The sequence below is a fragment of the Cyanistes caeruleus genome, chromosome 7 (genome assembly GCF_971803275.1).
Source record: "Cyanistes caeruleus chromosome 7, bCyaCae1.hap1.1, whole genome shotgun sequence".
In the NCBI taxonomy this organism is placed as follows: domain Eukaryota; kingdom Metazoa; phylum Chordata; class Aves; order Passeriformes; family Paridae; genus Cyanistes; species Cyanistes caeruleus.
The window spans coordinates 37,989,145-37,994,144 of NC_141707.1; the positions used below are offsets into that span (position 1 = coordinate 37,989,145).

Here is a 5,000-nt window from a genome sequence, read left to right on the forward strand (position 1 = left end):
CCATCGCTCCCTGCTCTTTATGGAACACAAAAGTAGGTGGCTGCTAAAAAGTGGCAATAATTCGCAGAGCAAGCGGAAAATGAAAGTGCCCACGGAAGGACAAAAATATGCCTTTCTCCTCTGTGGGTGCTGAAGAATTGCACACTCCTTATGACCTATCCACAGACAGCCCTGCTCAGGAGTGGACAGTGGGATGACCAGAGGAGAAACCATAAGATAAGTCTTTGGAGTGGCAGGCCTGGAAACAGGAGAGAGGAAACTGCTTTCTTCCAACTGGTTCTTGGACATCCCAAGCCATGAGCATGTACCCTGGCTCGGTGTGGGCAAATGATTTAGAGAAAAAAGGCTTACACATGGATAAATTCTGCATGTAGACAGGAGAGTACTTCTTTATGCTTTCTTAGATAACAGAATCCTGTAACGCTCACAAGTGGAGCACATTAACTATAAATGATACAATCTAAGAATGAAGTAATAGCATTGGCCCTGCATTTCCTTGCTTTGGTTGTCTCCAGATTCTAACCACAGAAGGCCTTACCTGCTTTGTGTGAGCGTGTGATTGCCGTCTCCTCTGTTCTATTACTAATAAGTGTCTCATCTTAAAAGGAGGATGACACAAGTGATGGCAACAGGAAGCTTAGGGTATGCCCACTCCTTTCCCCCTAGAATAAACACTGTTCTCAGGGGAAGGTACATTGATAATAAAAATACATTTTTAGAAATTTCTCAGGCAACCGTAATTGCTATGGGAATGGTGACTCTAATAGAATGTACCTTCAACACGTAAACTCCACAAATAAGAAGGCTTAGGATTTGAGAGGCAACATTTGCCAACAGACAGGACTTCAGCTATCCTGAAGATGTGATATTAGAAGGGTGCAAAAAAATAGAGGATTTTGAAATGCAGGTTAAGAGTTCCTTAATCCTGAAGCCTAAAAGCTGATGCTTAGGTCAGTGTCTCACCTCTCAGGTTGCCTTAACATGCACATCCTTTGGAATATGTCTTTAGTGAAAATATTTAAACCCACTACAGACTTCAGCAGGAAACTGTGATACTGTTTTGAACCCCAATAATCAGCCCACTACAGGCTCCAAGTAGAGCCTGTGATACTATTTCAAACTCCAACAACAAGGAACACTCCTATACTGTGTAGGCAAATGACTTCATTTTCTTTTCTATTTATATTTTTAGCCAGAGTCCTGAGGCTGCTACCAAAGTTGCACTGTCAGATGAGATACACTACACACTGGTGAGGCTCTTGGCTCCCTCTTGGCTTCTCTTCTCAGGAAGTGTTTGTTGCTTTGTTCCTGCTAACGACAATGGGATTCATCAAAGTTTATATATCTTGACTGAGAGACATTAATTTTGGCAGTTGTGTGGTCAGCCAGCCTCTGCTATCTTTGTAGCTGCCTCTGCAGCGCAGGGAGGGGCCAATTTTTGGATGCTGATGACCAGGAGGAGACTCATCTTCCTGTGAATCTTGAGGGTGCTGATTAAATCACATATACTAGATTCCCAGACAGGAATTTCTCTGCTGAATACATACTTTTAAATGGTTGCACAGCAGTAAGAGCACAGCTGAATGCTTTTAGAAACATAAATAATTGATTATTTATTTATCCTTCAAGATAGCCTTCTCTCCTGGTAGATTACAGAGCTTGTTCACAGGAGAAGCAAAAGCATAGCCTGAAGGAAGACAATATACCTTCAGCTTTTGCTTGAAATCAGTATGGAATTGGCATGACTCTACTGCTCAGGATGTTCAAGAAGATGTTGTTGCTGCTTAACTGTATCCCTGATCTGATTTCTGTGATTTTTAAGTGTTTAGGGACATACCTTCTAAGTCACAAGAAATTATAAGCACATTGTCTTTTGAGGAATCAAACTGCAGAAGAAAATTATCTCCATAACAATGCAACTCCATTTTCTCTGTCCAAACTCTGTTTTTCTCTTTCTAAAACACAGAGGACTGAACTACTGTCAGAGTTGTCCTACTGATTAGTTCAAAAATATAAGAATACTCTCATCTTTTTCAGAACTGGACAGACAAGAGAAGAACAAAAGATGGAAGAAGATGAGTTGTGAGGTCTGCTAAGAGACTCTCTTATGTTTAATGCCGTTTAGTTTGTTTTAAATGTGCTTCTGATGAATCGGCACAAAATAATCACTTTAATCTTGCAAAATCTGTGTTTGCTCCTGTGTTCTCTGTATTGGGGAACTAGAAAACAGAATGGACTTGGCTGCAGAGCCCCTAGTTCACAACATTTATTAGTTTCACACAGGAGAAATCACTGGCATTTTCATACCTGCATTTTGACTACATTACCTGCCTCTTTCACAGTAATTTTAAACTGCTTCTCTGACTCGAACAGGAAGGCTCCAGATAACTGCAGAATTTAGTCCACTTTTTCCACTGACCAACTGAAAAGCTGGCTACAGCAAAGACAGAAGAATGCAAGATTTACAGCAGAGAGACAGAGCCAACCCTGTGTTCTGATTAGCAGTTTGGATGCCATTGTTCTGTCTGGAAAACACATGTCATCCTCAGAATCACCCAAGCTGTCCATTGACATCTGCCAGCATATCCTCCATCACCTCGCTCTTTCTTTTTTTTCACTTTCTCTTCCTCACACCTCTTTCCTCGTTTCCCTTCATGAAGTATTCCAGTGCAGTTAGGAGTTACCCCTTGTAAAAAGTGATGTGGCTTTCACCCCCCCCACAATATCACCTTCAGTCTCAAGCTGACCATCTCAAAACAACAGAAAACAGACAGTTCCTCTGAGTCTTCTCACTTGTAGGATTTGTGCCGTGTTTCACTCTGGGGACAGAAATTCATAATAGCCCAGAGGCTTCATACTTTTAAAATTGTCACACTAAGACTTGAGTGCCTCCATGAAAGAAGCAGTAGAAAGGGATGCCTGAAGGTAGGCTGGGAAGAATCCAAAATGATGTCAGGTTTCCTTCTACCTTCCCATCAATAGGGTCTTTGAAGAAGAAGCCTCTTCAGAGAAGAAAAAATAACTTTCTCTTTACTTAAAAAGGCTATCATGGTTGCAGTTTGGAGACTGACAGTTAATGTTAGCTTTATTACCCTAAAATCTATACAGCCTCATGGTTTGCTGTGGATGGCTTTGCCTCCATGAGTTTTGATGATGTCCTTGAAAGAGAAATATCAATGCATAGCTTCATTCTGTGTTGACTTTGGAGGTGAATATTTTATCCCTTTTCCTTTTCCTAGCTGTTTGCAAACAGCAGTGATAACTCCTATGCAGCATGCCTAAGAATTGTAGCAGAGGAGAGAAAATCAAAGCTTTTACTGGACTAGAACAGTTCCAAGTCTGATAGTTCTCTTTCCTCACTGTGGTGACTGATGATGAGGGACAGAGGAGATAAAAGAGGTGCTGGAACTGTGTATCGCTGTCTATTATCTTTTGTCCAAAAGATACTTTTATTATTTTCATTATTGTTTTTAGCTTTTATGTAGAATGAAAAGATTCTTAACAGAAGGAAAACATATTTTTTTCTGAGGTCTATGCATTTTTGTGTGTGACTTCCTAGGGAATAGAATCTTACATTCTTGAAGAGTCCTTAGAAAAATGTTGGTACCTCTCTCTAGTTGTACCATAGTACCACTTTCCCAGCAAAGAATAATTTCTGTTGAAATATAGGCTTGGCAGTTTCTGGAAGATAGTAAATTGTAATTTATCCACCATAATGTCTATGAGCCTGTTGAGAACGTTTTCTTTTGCTGTGAAGGCCCTGAAACACAGTTTGTACAATGCTGTCACACCCAGGTAGAGCTACAACAGCTGATCATGGTTATTTTTCAGGGAGCTGGCTCTCGTACTGTCTCTTTGGAAGAGTTTAAGTTCATAATTGCTAACTTAAATGACTGCTAACAGAATAATTCTCCTCCAGCCACATTGGGTTGAAGGATCTGAGAGGGTCCCCCCCATTATGAGGGAGATACCTGGGAAGGGAGCACCTGGCTACTTGACTTCTTATGTAAAAATAAAATTGTCCTAAGGTTATTCACCTAAGATGAATTTTGTATAAAAGGTAGAAATAAAGAAAAAAAAAATCATCCCTTACACTAAGTAAATCTAGATCACTAAAGCAATTTGTTGTTGTTGTTCTGGTCAAGAAAGACTGGGATGGTGGCTGAGTGGTTGTGGCTGAGTGGTTTGTATGTTCTTGTCATATGAGTCAACTTGTCCCTCACCCTCAAGCAAGAGGAAGTCAAATTCACTGCTAACACAAAGCTAGAGAGAGTTGCTGCATATCTAATTCTTATTAAGCAGACAGGTGGGAGAGAGGTAGAATTACCCAAAAATTGTAGGTTGAAGATTATAGTATTTAAAAAAAAAATTAAATTCAGATAAAACTTTTCAGAAATCCCTTAAGAATCACAAATGAGATTTATTGTCAGTTGTCAGTACGTGCTATGTAAGCCTGGATTTAGAATCATCCTTTTGAATGCTGGACTATTGAGCAGGAGTTGTAAACTATCATATAACCTGCTCCTTAACACAAAAGCACCACCTTGGTTACCTGAAGGGAATGGGAAGATCCTTCATGAATGAACACACCAGAGACAAGATCATTCAATGTCCAGGATACATCCCAATCACTGCAAAACTTCAGCTGCAGCAGCAATTCCTGCAAGTGGGAAGCACTGACTAGAAACCAGTGGCACAGTGCCTGATACATTCCAAACAAAACAAATCACTATCATACTCCCAGTTCCTCTCACCTCAGGTTTCAGAGGAAAAACCTCCGATTTTCCCAGACCAAAACGTGGGGTTCTGCACCAGCAAGAAGGGCCTGGAGACTTCATACCTGTGTCATGCTCCTGAGCAGCCTGGCTTGTGGGCCCTAATATTTAAGTTTAGGTAGAATAAATACAAGAAAAGTTCATTTAAATGAGTTCTGCATTTTACTGGAAGCACCGAAAAGAATGAAATAATTCTGGGGTAACTTTCTGTTTTCAATATCAATT

The 5,000-nt window shown here is 40.3% G+C and overlaps 1 protein-coding gene and 1 long non-coding RNA gene across 3 annotated transcripts in view; one reads left to right on the forward strand and one right to left on the reverse strand.

Annotated features, from left to right (window-relative positions):
* Nucleotides 1-5,000, reverse strand: part of ZEB2 (zinc finger E-box binding homeobox 2) — a 116,317-nt gene that overhangs the window by 36,077 nt on the left and 75,240 nt on the right. The gene's annotated exons all lie outside the window — the stretch shown is intronic.
* LOC147652314 (uncharacterized) overlaps nt 1,193-5,000 on the forward strand; it is a 4,813-nt gene continuing 1,005 nt past the window's right edge. Inside the window, exons 1-2 of the long non-coding RNA XR_015289429.1 lie at nt 1,193-1,250; nt 2,038-5,000. The exon at nt 2,038-5,000 is cut by the window's right edge and continues 1,005 nt beyond it. This is a non-coding gene — a long non-coding RNA (uncharacterized LOC147652314). The remainder of the gene's footprint in view (nt 1,251-2,037) is intronic.